The sequence below is a fragment of the Lycorma delicatula genome, chromosome 3 (assembly GCF_047948215.1).
Source record: "Lycorma delicatula isolate Av1 chromosome 3, ASM4794821v1, whole genome shotgun sequence".
In the NCBI taxonomy this organism is placed as follows: domain Eukaryota; kingdom Metazoa; phylum Arthropoda; class Insecta; order Hemiptera; family Fulgoridae; genus Lycorma; species Lycorma delicatula.
Window position 1 is genome coordinate 159,580,901 of NC_134457.1, and position 16,061 is coordinate 159,596,961.

At 30.0% G+C, this 16,061-nt stretch overlaps 1 protein-coding gene across 3 annotated transcripts in view; it reads right to left on the minus strand.

The window, feature by feature from the left end:
* The window catches only part of Orct (Organic cation transporter), a 143,496-nt gene that overhangs the window by 86,981 nt on the left and 40,454 nt on the right, over positions 1–16,061 (minus strand). Inside the window, exon 1 of one of the 3 annotated variants that reach the window (XM_075360881.1) lies at positions 8,547–8,713. The exons of the other annotated variants lie outside the window; for them this stretch is intronic. The gene's annotated coding sequence lies outside the window, so the exon portion shown is untranslated. Of the gene's footprint in view, positions 1–8,546; positions 8,714–16,061 lie in introns of those variants that run through there. 3 annotated transcript variants of the gene reach the window in all.

Here is a 16,061-nt window from a genome sequence, read left to right on the forward strand (position 1 = left end):
AGTGTACATTCTTCTGTAACACTCTTTGAAGGTAACATCTTCTACCCGATTAATAATTAACTGTATACATTCACAATTTCCTTTGTCGACTTGACTATTTTCTTTCTGCTCCAACCCCTTATTCATTGTCCATACGATGTAGGCATTCAGGCCACTTCAGCTTTGTTATACATTCCAACAAACTTCAAATACACAATTTCTTCCTAATATCTTAATTTTTAACTCTTTCTCTCTTTTCTAATCTTCTAAACTGTACTGCTTGGAAATTGTGATACGAATTAAAAAACAATAAATAAATAAATATATATTTATCTATCTTCTGCTACTTCATAATAACTATTACCTTATAATATTTTCTTTCTACACAGGGTTATATTGACATATAACTGCAGTCAATTAGTGGATCTGTGATTACACAGAAAACTACTAAATAAAAGAAGCATTTTCCAGTGTTAAGTTTTGCTCTACCAGTGTTAAGACTCAGGTTTAATTTACCTTCATTTTTGTTTGTCATATTTGTTTTTCTCGACCCAAAATTAATAAGATTTAACTCATGAAGTGAAGGAAACATTCAAAAAAAATTCTTTGTTGGGCAGTGTAATTGGTCAAACGAAAATATATTTTTATAACAGCCATGTGTAACACCAATGATATATATGGTAATCATCATTCACGTAGAATCTTATTAGATTCTGGTAACCACGCAAATTTTTTCATATAAAAATTTGTCAGAAAATTAGGACTTAAACTTATAAAAATTATCTCCCCACTTCAGACAAATAACTCATATCTCAATCCAAATACGGTGTTATACTTACATTACACTCTCGATATAAGAACTTTACATTCAAAATGAAATGTGCAGTTTTATCTGATATATCAGACAGCCTTCCATCAACTACATTTGACATTTCTAATTTTAATTTTCCTCGTAATATATTTCTAGCACATCCAAAGTTCAAAATAACATTGACATACTGATCGGAGCTCAATTCTATTTAAGTCTTATCTTGCCTGGGAAATTCATTTGAAATTCCAGATATTCTATTATTCAGGAAACTAAATTAGGATATATACTTAGTAGTCACCTTCCTAATAACATTAAAAGCAACAATACTGTCGCATCTTTTCTTGCTCGTAACATTCTTAAAAATCTCTCGACTATACTCAAGAATTTCTGGAAAATTGAAGAAATTAATACTGATGCCTGAGTTAATGAAACCTCTAAATGTGAAAAACACTTTCAATCCAACACTACTAATAATGAACACTAATAACACTAATAATAAGGCAAATATGTTGTGTCTTTTGTTAAGTGATTCTTTTGTTAGTGCTAAAAATAGTTTCTTATCTTTAGAAAGAAAGCTAATTGACAATGCTAACCTTAAAAAAGACTACTTGGCTTTCATTAAGGAATATTTAGAATTAGGTCACATGTCATTACTCAATTCCAATGATTTGTTAATTAACAAATCTAATATGTGTTATTACTTACCCCACCATCCAGTAATCAAGCCTTCTAGTCTAATTCAATTTGACGGTTCAACTAAAACCATTAATGGCCTATGCCTTAATGATATTTTATTAGTCGGACCTGTAGTCCAACAAGAGCTACTTTTCATATTGCTTAGATTCAGAATCCATAATTACATCATTACGTCTGACAAAGCTAAAGTGTTTAAAGTCAGATGATATCGTCAGGTATTAGTTAAACCTAGTAATTTCAATTTATGACATATTCTTTGGCATGATTCTCCAGATCAAGAAATGCAGTTTTTTATCCTGTTTTTAAATATTTATTCAGAATGTTTCCATCACCCACGGTTTTTTTGTTATTTTAATATTTTTAAATATTTTAAAACTTTTTTTTTAAACTAGTAAACACATAATTGTGAATGCTTTGTGTGTCATATTTACAACTTTATTTCATTTAATTAGTCATTTGTTAAAAATGCTCAGTTTGTTTAAATCATCCTAACAATCTTTATTATGTACATGGTGAAGTGATGCTCAAGTGCCAAAAGCAAAACCTTACTCCATTAGTAAAAAAGTGTTAACTTTATTTTGGGTGTAAAGTCGGAGACCAAACAAGGGACTGGGCCCCATATATCTGTTGTTTATTGTATTCTAGGCTTCTCACTGCATGGAAAATGGCACATGCCATTTTGCTATCCCTATGATTTGAAGGGAACCCAGAGATCACTCTTCTGATTGTTATTTCTGCTTAACAAACATTTAAAGGATTACGTCAAAATCAAAATATGCAGTGGTGTACCCTAACTTGCAATCTGCAATGAGATCAGTTCCACACTGCGAAGAATTGCCATACCAAAGCCTCCAGATCATTTAACATTAGGTGAAGAGAGCTCAAAGTCTGATGGAAGTAAGGAAGAAAAAGAAACAGATTCTGGTGATACGACTTTTGAACAAAGCAGTTCATCTGAACCTCATTTACTGACTCAAGAAAATCTTAACGATTTTATATGAGATTTAAAGTTATCCAAAAAACAGTCTGAAATGCTTGCTTCCCGGCTAAAAGGATGGAATCTTCTTCAAAAGAATACAAAATATGTACTTTTTGTAATCGTCCTTCTGAATTTAAACACTATTTTTCTGAAGAAAATAGTACCTCTGTATCTTCTGTATCTACCTCTGTTACATATCAAACTAGGATTAATGAAGAATTTTGTCAAGGCCATGGACTACACTCCTGGTTTCAGGTACTTAGGAACCAGAAGAAGAAATATTTGTGGATCCCCACAAATAAGATCACTAATGCATGATGAAAAGTTTGAGGAACTATTAAATCCACTGGAGAAAGCAGCTTGGCAAGCATTCAAAAATGTCAGAGATTATTGAAAAATCGAAAAGCGGAAAATTACCGTGATATTGTCAATAATCTTATAAACATTTGGGTTGTAATGTGTCCTTAAAAGTACACTTCCTGCACTCGCACCTAGATTTCTTCAGTCAGATATTTGAATAGTGTGTAATTAAGAATGCAGAAAGGATTAAAATGTTTGAAATTATAAATGCTTGTCTCTTGGAAACCTTGCGTGATTGGGGAAAAACTAATATCATTTTTGAATCACATATTTTTCTTCCTGAGACAAAAAAAATCTTTTTTATTCCCCAGTGTAATCCAGCAGAGTATTGTCTAGAGGTTGTACACCAAGTAAATTACTTGACATGTCACTTTGGTGGCATGGTCCTCAATGGCTTTCACAATCTTCTTTCCATTGGCCAAAAGATAATAATATTAATTTAATAATTATAATATTAATTCTGAATGTTTAATAGAAAAACGCAAAAATATAGTAACATAATTCATTTGTATCTACTGCTGAATTTGATTACACTTTAATTCGCACATTTAGTTTCAGTTTTAATTTTTTTTTTTTCATAATGCTAAATCAATTAAAACGTAAAAAATCATTGGTTCCCTAAGTACAAAGGAAATAAATCATACTCTTAACTTTTTCGAACAATTGCGTCTTTTGCATTCGGGTGTTCAATTAATACATCATTCTTTACATCAGATTTATTGGATTATAGATAATAAAAGGATTATTTATTCTATCATTCTTAAATGTATGATATGCCTTCGATATAATTCAAAAAGCCAATACAACAGTTTGGTAAGTCACCATCTTCCAGAGTTATTCCTTCCCGACCATTCTCTACATTTGCAGTAGACTATGGCGGTCCAATTATGATTCGTCATGCCAGGCAGATGTTTAAGATCTTAAGTAAACCTTATATAGCACTTTTCACTACTATAGCTATTCATTTAGAATTAGTTTCTGATCTGACTTCACAGTCGTTTATTGCAGCATTTAAAAGATTTTTATCAGGTAGGGATAATTCTCACTCAAGTTTTTTCTGATAACGGTTCCAATTTTCGTTGCGCCAAAAATATACTTTATAATTTGTATCAATTTTTAAATTCAGAAAAACTAAAATTAGACATTCAAACATTCACAAATACACACGGTATAACCGGGTCATTTATTCCTCTCTTAACTCCATTTTGGTGGTTTAAGGGAAATCGCAATCAAAAGCGTTAAATTTCATAAGCGAACGATCCTTAATTTCGAGAAATCATATACACAGTTTTAACACAAATTGAAGCCTGTCTCAATTCCCGTCCTATGTTCGCTATTTCAACAGATCATAGAGATCGAGAACCTCTATCTCCAGGACACTTCTCATAGAATGTCCACTCACTTCCTTGCCTGAACCCAATCGCCAAAAAATTAAAATTAATCGCTTAGGCCGTTGGCACTTACTCCAAAAATTTATACAATCTATTTGGAGACGATGGTCCAAGGACTATTTAAATTATTTACAGTAACGCAATAAGTGGACGTTTCCTACCTCGTAATCTTTGTCTTGGAAATTTAGTATTAGTTACCAATGAAAATTCTTCACTCGTGCATTGGAAACATGGAATTATCACCCAGGTTTACCGAGCTCTGACAACCTAGTAAGGGTCGTTGATTTATATACAGTAATTAATGGTCTATTAAGAAGAGCTTTGTGTAAATTATGTGATTACCAATCTGAAATGATTGATTGAAATAATATTTTTAAGTAATATTTTTTATTGATTTAATTATTTTTCATACTATTCTTGTAATCTCATTTGATTTATATTCTTATAATATGACCGTTAACATGCTCATAAATATTGCATTAATATTTATAACCTAATTTACATGTTTGTATTAATTTAATTATGATTTGACATTTATATTATACATTATATAGCCTCTGTCAGAAGATAACATGGTCTGGAAATAATCGTTAAATGCATTCATCTAAGCTATAACTAATATAACTATAAGCTAATATAAGCAGGACGATTGATACTATCAATCGTCCCGCTCTGTTGAAACAAAATATCCGGATTAATTTCCGGTTTCTCCATTATCTCAAAAGACAAAAGTTCTTCAATCAATATGGTGTTAAGATAACAGCCTCGCTTCATTGTCCATTATCATAAAACGAATAATTTTTTCGTAATCTTTTATAAAGTACGAGTATAATCATTGATTACAAGAAATATAATGCCATATCTTCTTAGAACCGTTCCAAAAAGGATATGTACGATCCGATAATAGGATAAAGACAACTTATCCTTCATATTGCAGCGGCAGGGCTGTGATTTTAAATGTATGATGATATTTTAGATTAATTAAGAATATTTTCTAGAAGTTTGTTTTCAAAGAACAAAAATAAATATATGCATCATTTCATAAAATAAAGAAATCTTGTTGTTTTTTCACAATATTTTATATTTCCGCTAGGATTATCATAATTGATTTGATTGTTATTTTCAGACAGTCCTAGCATTGTCATTAGTGCCTACAATGCTAGGAATAACAGAAAATAACACTCAAATCAAAACTTATTATAGTTTCAAAGAGTTCTTAAAATAATATATAACAACAGACAAAAATACTTATTGTTTAATGAAAATAAATAAATAAATGTAATTTAAAACGAACTGTAATCATTTAAAATAGTAATGTATGTTGCAAGTCTGAAATAACGAAAATCAACACTTAATCATAATAATTGAGTAATAAAACCCGATTACAAATAAAGATTTAAATCCGGTTTAAAAATCGGCAATAAATTAAAGAGAATTAACTAACTACTCTTCCCTAATCTGGAGTTGCAAAAACTTGTAATAATTAAATTAACGACTTTAATTTCTTCTTATTAAGACAGTTATTATTTTTAATTACGTTTTCCTTTTTTAAATTTTATTATTATTTTTTTTTTTTACTTTTTTTATTTAAAACGGGATAAACCTATAAAAAGATATGTTCGTATGAAAACAAGCCGTACTCTCAAATGTAAACGCACTGAAACCTGCACCTAGATAAAAATAAATAAATCAACGTTACAATACGACATACAGAGATATTAAAGGATTGAGTAAACGATCTCTGGAGAGCAGGAATAAGTATTAATTATTTATTCTAAATCTCCCAAAATATTTTCTTGAATAAATACTTTGAATATTGTCATTATATCAGACTACATACCATTGCAATGTAACAATTCAATACTAAACGATGAAAAATAATCTTAGTCTATAATTAGATAAAAGTATTTTCTTCCATTTAAAAAATTTTCCACTAGTTATGCGGAAAAGACTTACGATGAGACCGGTGAAAAAAATTCTTTTGCTCCATGATATTAGTTCGAATGATTAAATAGATATGCAAATTACGCTATAGTCTCTATGCCTTTTGTATCGTAGTGTTCAGAAAAAAATATTCGAAACGAAATATAATAAAATATATATATAAAATAAAAACAAACTTATCTGGTGATCAATAATGTATTACAAAAGGAAAGTACTGCATCCTTTCCTTTCCATGTATTTTAGGTCGATTTCATATCAAAGCTACTTATTGTAATGAGTACCATGATTCGACTTCCGGAAAATTTTGACATATCTTCACGTTTCACATCCCCCAGACCCCAAAACCACCGCCAGTTCAAATATTTATATATACATTTATATACGAGGGATTTTGGAATTCTGTGTAGTTGCGCTACACAGAAAAAGGTGATGAGTTCTTTAATTCGATTGTAACCGGCGATGAAACGTGGATTTCGTATTACACGCCAGAGAGAAAACGGCAGTCAAGTGAATGGTGTCATCCTCAATCACCGACCAGATCAACAAAGGTCAAGCCGCAGCCATTTGGACGCAAACTGATGGCTACAGTCTTTTAGTTTCGGTTTGGCATACTGCTGATTGATTTCATGCCACATGGAACGACTATAAATGCAGACGCCTACTGCGAAACTCTACTAAATTACGGCGCGCCATTCAAAATCGGCAAAGTCGTCCTGCTGCACGATAATGCAAGTCCACATCCATATGTTGCGGGTCCGTCAAGTGATTTACTGAGAACATTTGGATAGGAAATTTACGATCACTCACCATATAGTCCGGACTTAGCTCATTCTATTACAATCTATTTGGGAAATTGAAAGAAGTTTTGAGTGGTAAGCAATTCGCGAGTGACGATGGATCTTAAAAATGCTGTTAATCAGTGACTAAACGGATTGGCTACAGAAGAATACGACTAGGGTATACAGAAGCTGATATCGCCACGATAAATGTCTTAATTCATGTGGCGATTATATAGAGAGAAGTAATATAGGATATGTAGTTAGGAGAAATAAAAAATATTTATAAAGTTTCAGAATAACCTTTTTTACAATGAAACGGTCTTTACTTTAGAGGTAACCTCTCGTGTTTATATATATATATATATATATATATATATATATATATATATATACACTTCACTTTCTTGTGAACATGATAACTACTGTAATTTTGCGCTAATCACTTTCAAATTGATACATAAAATATAACGACCCAAAATCCCGGTCGCGTTTGTTAATGGGCAAAATCAGACCATGTGGGTGGAAATTGGAGAGCTTTTTCGAAAAAACAAAATATCGTTATAACTTTCATATTATGTAAAACATCGAATTTGTTTAAAGTTCCTACTTTTCTCTGGATTAGGGCCTAAAACGTATATGAGTAAAGTTTGTTGATATCACCAACCACTAGCTCAGGGGGTGTAAAAAATGGGATTTCGAAGACAAAAAAAAAATCATTCCTTAATAGGCACACTATCGAATCGGTTTAAAGTGGTCGTTATTCTCTTAACATAACCTAAAACTTTTTTCTGAAACAATTTTTGATATGACCAACCCTTACGGCAAGGGATAACAAAAATGTTGCCGGAATTGTAAGAAGATGGGGGGCTTGTCGTATGCTAAACATGTGAAACTTTTTTTCACATACAACCATTGTCGTATTGAGTTAACGTTTTTCATAACTTAAGGTGGAAATCTCTTTTATTCCCTACTTAGCACGGTGTAATCTAACTCCGCCTTCTGGCGTGCCGAAAGGGATTTTTTTTTTAAAGTAACGTATTTTCTTTTAAAGTAACCGTAGAAAAATTATTACCAAGAAAATTCTTTATTCAACCGAATTAAAGTAATTTTTTTTTAAAACTTTTACATAACTATTTTCGAAGTCCAAGGTTCTGTGGTTCAAATCCCAGTAAATTTTAGTTGCTTTTATACGGATTTGAATACTAACCAGTAGATACCGATGTATTTGGTGGTTGGGGTTCAGTTAACCACACGACTCAAAAATGGTCGGCCTACAAGACTACATCTCATTTACATGTCATACTTATCATCTTCATCTCATTCAGCCGTGGGAGGTTGTGCTTATTGTTCACAAATTGAACACATTTCAACTACACATTAGGACGATAAAAAAAAGTATTCCAACACTTAATACATAACAATAGATTTCCTTCGTAGCTTGTATTAATTATAGTCAATAAACCTGATAGTACTATCACAGATATTTAATGACCTACAATTATTTAATTCTGATAATATTAATTTCTTATTCTACAATAATTAAAAAAATACAAATAATTTATTAGGTAAGTGAAACCGAACATAACCTACAGCAAAAATTAACCTACCTCTTATCAGAATACACTATTTTTTAACTAGCGAAATGTTTACACAAAAGATGTCAATAGTATCTACACATTAAAAACATCGTGAAAGTTTAAGTTATAATCGCTAAAATAAACACGTATTACACGTCTTTACGGCAGCACGTCTTGCGAACGACTGACTTGTGAGTTGTTACTACGGGCCCTGTAGTAGCAGTTTTTACTAATAGTAAGAAATACTATTCGTATCTAGAGAAACGAGCTTTAAGAAAAAAAAAGAATATTGCAATAGATATAAATATATATCTATGTAAATAGAGATTATTAATAGAGAGGAATAAATTAACATTTTAATCAGAATATAAAAATAATTTTTGAAATAGTTAACCTTAGAAGATTGCATATCAAAATAGGTTACTCCTATTTACTAATGAACGTTTTTACGACTAAATATTATGTAAAAAGTTAAAAAAAAATTGTGTTTTTTTTAATAGTGATATTACTATACTTTTACTATCAAAGCAGTTAAAATATAAAATATTTCGTAGGAAAATTATTTGTGTTAAAAATCATCTACCCATTTTTTTATATTTTGGATTCAGGAGTTCATGAAACGTTGAGAAATTAAAAAAAAAGATGTAAATCGGTTCGATTTATATTTGTTATGTATTTATATTAGTTCAATTTAGGTTAATAATAATTTGGAATAGAGAAGATCAAAAAGATTCAAATTTGTCATGATGACCTTCATATTTCGAGAAGTGATCCTAGTAATGTTTGAAATACAAGTACTCATCCTAACCCCTTCCTCTATCCCACAACTTATTTGAGTCACATCTTGACAAGAGTTAATGAGAATCCTTCCGTAAAGGTTTTGAGCGCTTTTAAAAATATTAATATTTTGTGTCTTGGTTCCAAAATTCAAAAATGACTGTTTTAATTGAAATTTTCAACTTTCTCCAGATTTGATGTTTTTCAAACTTACTGGGAAACTTTAACAATGCCATTGCTGATTTAAAAAAAAAAATGTTACTAAATTGGATTTTTGATAAAAATAACATAATTATAAAAGAACGCTAGGAGGTTTATTTATGTTAAATAAGATTATAGCTGTCTCATTAAACAATCTATGACGAAACTGCGCAAATGAAAATCAGTAGCATATGACCGCAGACTACGACAACAAAGCAGTAATATTGCAATCGCAATATTATATTTGTAATAATAATAATATAACTGATAAACTCTTGTCACTATTGTGGATGTGTTCTGTGACCTAACTGTAGTGACCGAAATCGTCACAAGGTGGATATCTTCGCCTATGGTGGTTGAGAGGTTTAATAAATAACCATTTATAATTTACCTGATCTAATTTGCTCATTAAACGACCTGATTTCCAGTTATCAAACGCTTTTCAAATAATCTATCTTCAGTCAGAACGGTTTAAAAATATATATATATATATATCGTTTGGATAAGTGAATAAGATATTCTTAATATTTATAACAATTAAGACGTACATGAAACTTATGCGGAGAAGAAAAAGTAATGTAACGATAACGTAACATAGACTAAGTTGCGGACCGTTTTTTATAAGACAATGCACCAGTTAACGGTTTTCTTGAAGGGGAAAATAAATAACTTGTATTGAAGGGAAATATCTAATCACATTTATGTTTAGAAATATCATTTCATCAGTAACGTAATGAGTAGTCGTTTTTTTTTTAATTAATATACATAGGCGATTTAGGAGGAAAGGGAAATAATTTTGCAACTGATTCTAGAGCTTTAAATAAAGAAAACATTACAAAAATACGTCCGAAACGCTTTATTATATTATTATTGTGTTACGGCTAGCGAAAGATTTCGTCCGGATTACAGTTCCTCGGGTGAAATGAGTTCATACTGAAATTTTTAACCTTTAGGTTTTCTTATGTTTTTTGACCTAAAAAATCGAATAAAACAAGTCCCAGAACTGTATCTCCCGTAGCTTTCTTAATATGTAATGTAAAACAGAAAACTTCGGTGACAAAAATACTATTTTTCAGGCTTGAAAAGCCTAAAATACGCATTTACGCATTTTACTAAAGGCGTAAATTTTATTATCAAAATTTGAAGAGAAATTAAGTTTGAGAAAATCCATGTAATAGAGTCCATAAGAAAACAAAAAATCAGTTAGCTAGCCGTAACTCAATAACAACCCGTTTTCGGACATATGTTTGCATGAGCGTTTTTCTTATTTCAAGCTCTAGAAACAGTCCCCAAATTATTTCCCTTTCCTCCTTGAATCATTCTATTTATAAATTTTCTTACTCAACGCATCAGTATAACACACAACTTTTTTCTTTCTTTTTTTAATATATTTTATTATTGAAGTTAAGTAACCGAGAAGCGATTAAAATAAGTCCGCCCTCAGTTTTTTCCGTTGTTAGATGTTATTCAAACTCGCTAACAAAGATATGTATCGTACGACTAGTATAGAATATAATATTACATCTTGGCTCTCTTGCAGAAAGTCAAAATGAATTTTCATTATTCAAAAAGTAGACAAATCATTGTTTGGGTCAATGGATTGTCATTTAGTAAACTAAAAATTTTACAATCAACGTGTACTTATTTATTAATATATCACAAAAAAAAATTTTTCCTAAAAATATGAATATTCACTTATATCAAATCAAATGATAAAAATATTTATGCGAAGCGTAATACTGTGGCCTACGAGAAATGACCTTATTATGCTTCCGTTGTTGTTTTTAATAAATTATCACGCGATCTAAATATATCTTTGACAAGTTTTTTAAAAAAATATAAACTATATTTTCTTTTACAAAAACATTTATTCTTTCGATGAGTTTTTTTAAGAAATATTAATTAAATTGACCTGATATTCCTGCATCCTTCTTTTAACATTTATTAAAACATATACAATATTTTTCAACGCCTATAAAATGTTTGTTCTATTCTGCACCGATTGTATTTATCTATTTTCATATAGTAGCATCATTTGTTTTTTTTAATATAAATCCAAACATTATCTGTTAAAGGTGTATGTGCCACAACAATTCATTTTTATTATTTAATTCATTATTTCTTTTGTGATCACATGATTTTCCCTGATTCTTCATGACATGAAGTTTGTCATTCTTGGGAACGGCTGTGTTAATTTCAGCAACGACTTGTCTGTCCAGTTATAGATATTTCAATATAGCACCTGACAAACGCAAAACATGAGCTAATTTTCATTTTTTAATACCGATTTTAAAATACTCTTAAGGGAGCCACTAATTACAACTAAGATTTTTTTCAAACAATTTTCTTATCAATCTTCATTATTTACTAAACGATTTATGAATCGATTTAACACAGTCCCTTTTTTAATCGTCGAGGATTACTTCTTATAATTCCTGATGTAATATACGTAACTCTACTTAATTTACTTACAGATCCGAATGTAATATTTAATTATTTTACACCAAAACGAAATTTGTGAGACACTGATCAAGACGTGGAATAAGTGTATTTTCTAAACACATTTCTTAACAATTAACAGAATTTTTATTCGACTCTTATTTTATTTCATTAATTAATACTTCTTAATGAAAATACTTACACGTATTTATTTATTAATATTATGAAGGAGTATTTTCGTAAATTATTCACAAAAGGTAAATCCCAGCAAAGAACTTAAAAACAACTCAATTTCTAAATTAAGTGGAAAAAGAAGTTAGCAAAGCTAGAATTAGGTTCCGTCTTCAATCAAGTTGTAAGCAGCGCTGTGTTAACTTTCCATTTTAAATAGTTAGGAAAACAACAAATTTTGGTTGGTTACAATGTAATTTCAGCAGTTAAGCTTACATGGTATTGCTAGGATACCCAAATACCGAAAATTGACGAAAAAGTACTTGAAGGTTCTGAAAACGATTCGAGTAATTGGAGAAAAAAAATCTAAGCCTATTGATAGTTAACCATAATTTAGATTTTATTAAAACCTGATTATTAAGTATGAAATTTTCTGCTTCAAGATTCATCAAACATATCTTTTTATCCGTACAGAATTATTTTGAACTAACAACTTAAACAAAATATTTAGCGTTCCTTTTATTTCTATAGTAATTTATCTAGCCCGTTTAAGATGTGTGTTGAAGATTAACAGAACTTAATAACAGCATATGAAGCGTTTCTACGCTAATCGGTAAATTTTAAACACACATGTGTGGCCCATAACCTCCCTTTTCCAACGATATGAATAATTTATATCTCTGGCTGGCTTTTGCCCGGGCTGACACTGACATATTAAATTTTTATACTTTTTTACGTTTTCTTTATTTTTTTACACGTAAATGTCGTTCAAAATACATTTATTGTTACTAAAATCGATCTATCTCGACAAACTCTAAACAAAAACATACGAATAACCGCTATCACGTCTAAGTCGTGAGCTTCACTGAATGGAAATGAGCGAGAGCGCCAGTTTTAGCCAATCTGCGCTGTGCTCCCTCCCCGCCAACTCATTCACCAGTGACGCAAGCTCAAAGTTGTATCGGCGAGCTGACCATGTAAGTTATAAAATGACACCGCATTTACGTCTCTGAGACTAATGGTTAGGAAGTTAATAAGGCAAGACGATATAAACCTTATTACGATGTAGACCTACGCTACAAATTTCTGTTCTGGTACCCGTATGTTTTGGCGTGATTTTAAAGACGTTTCACGTCAATAAAAAAAAAAAAAAAACCGAATAAAAATAGTTATTCCCTTTATACTTCATTGTACGAAGTATATGAAGTATTGTAATCGCGAATAATTTCGGTTTTCAGATTTCACCGGAAATATCCATTCTAACCATCCCTGAATCCATTTTGACTAGTTTCGGCCTGACGTCTGTACCTACGTACGTATCTCGCATAACTCAAAAACAATTAGCCGTAGAACGTGAAAGTTTCGTATTTAGGTATGTTGTAACATCTGGTTGTGCATTTCCACTTTTGATTGCAATCGACTGGACCAAAAGGGTCCAAAAAAGCCAAAAATCTAAAAATTTGGATTGGTTAAAAAATTACAGAAATAAGTTCTCATTGAGAGCTTTTCAACGATATATAAGTGGGACTAATTTTCATTGGTTCCAGAGTTATAGCCAAATAAAATTTTAATAAATGAAATATTTAGATCTTACAAGGCTCATCAGTTCAAATCCGACTTCATATATATATATATATATATATATATATATATATATATATATATTTATATATATATATATATATATATTTTACTTCTTCTTTTTAATTTAAATATATTGATTTATTAATAATTATTAACCTCAGATTGTAAAAAATCTTTTACAATAAACAATATTCAATAATAACAATAAAAAAAGAAATGAAAAAAGTCTGAAGTTATTAGTGAAATAAAATTTTATGTACTCTTTATTTTATTAAAAATCTTTTAAAGAAGTTAATAATTATTAATTAACTTTTCTTTTTCCTGTTTAGCCTCCGGTAACTACCGTTTAGATAATTCTTCAGAGGATGAATGAGGATGATATGTATGAGTGTAAATGAAGTGTACATTCTGAGTGTCTTGTACATTCTCAGTTCGACCATACCTGAGATGTGTGGTTAATTTAAACCCAACCACCACCAAAGAACACCGGTATCCACGATCTAGTATTCAAATCCGTGTAAAAATAACTGGCTTTACTAGGACTTGAACGCTGTAACTGTTGACTTCCAAATCAGCTGATTTGGTTAGACGCGTTAACCACTAGACCAACCCGGTGGGTTACCTAACCTAACCTTTTTTTTTTTTGGAGGATCGTACAAATGAAATAAGTTTAATCAAATGAAGCAAAAAATGTGTATATGTAATTTAATAGACGTACAAGGAAGTCATGTAGTATCCATATCAGATTTTTTGACTTTTAAGATTTGTTTCTATCTAAAAGAATTTTCAGAAAATTAATCTTGGATAAAAAATAAACTAATTTTATAGTTTACCGTCATTTGATAACGCACACGTAAACCAGGGTTTCCCTCTGTATTGAACTCTGTATTTGAACTCTGTATTTTTCACGTTTGGTAATCTGGGTTTATTAACCTTATTTGGAATTACGTTGTTAACAGTTTGGTATTAGCATTTACCAGTTACACTAGCATTTATCGATACACTCGCATTTACCAGTTAACGCCGACGGCTATAGAGTAACTGGAATAATTTAATATCAATTTATTGTTTTCGGTTTTTTTTTTCTGTATAATATTATATTTTATTTCTGATTTAACCAGTCATTCTAACCAAATCATACCTAAAGGTCAAAATTATTTACAGTTACAAAATTTATCTCGGGGCAAGTAAACATAAAATATAAATATTACCAAATTTAGAGTGAGAGCGTACATAATACTCAAACAAGATTATTTTATAGATTTAAGCAAAGCTGAAATAAATATAACTTTTAATCTTAACAACGGTCATAAATTAATTTTATTTAAAAATTTATAAATATTTTTCTTCGTAACGAAAAATTTATATTTTTCGCTACGTATATGGTATATTTTACCAGCAAAATTTTGATAAAAATAAATTATAATCTCTGAAATGTTTATTTCTTTGTTTATCAATAAATAAATAAAAACTTGAAAAAAGATTACAGTTCCATTTGACCTTTACTTAGGCCATAATAGTAAAGATATACTTAGATTTAATAAATAAATAAATATGTAAGGAGATAAATATTATTTAATTTTAACCTAAATGTAGATTTAATATTCATCAGTATTAACGTTCGTATAGTACATGGAACTGCGGAAGTGGCCGATCAGAGTTATTTTAACAAGCATTATTTCATTGTTACGACTAACACCCTTGTTAAAGAAATCTCTTTTGCATATAACCGAGGGCACTTATTAAAAAGTAGACTTTAATTGAGTAAAACGATTATACCGGACGAGAAATCTTTTACGGTGATATCGGTCATAAATCCTAGTGTTTTATTTATTCAGTAGAGTAAAACCCTATTTATCCTGAAAAATATACGCCGATTTCTAAATTATTTTCTAATAATTTAGATAAACAAATCGAAAACTTTTGTCAAGTTTTATATTACAATTTTTATTTACTGCGACAATCATCTTTCAAGCTTTTCATGAATCGGAGATGGCGATAAGTAAGGTTGAAAAAATAAAACTTTAGCACTGAGAAAGATTTTTAAATTCCAACTTTTTGAAGTCTACGCAAAATTAAGAAATAATAATAAGTTGCTGATAATTGTAACACGAATTTAAACGGTTAAAATTCAAAAAAGGAGAATTATTTTTTTTAATATGGATAAACCTGTAAAAAAAAAAGTTGCCAAAATGAAAAAGCCGTTCGCAGTAATAACTGGATGATGATTAAAGGAAAAGATACAAACGATTAATATTTTACTAGAAAACTTGCTTTGTTACTAGTTGTTTGTTGTTTTGTATAGCAGCAAGGAAAAAATTATTTTTTTAAAATCCCAACTTCCAACGAAATAGGAAAATGTGTTCTTCTATC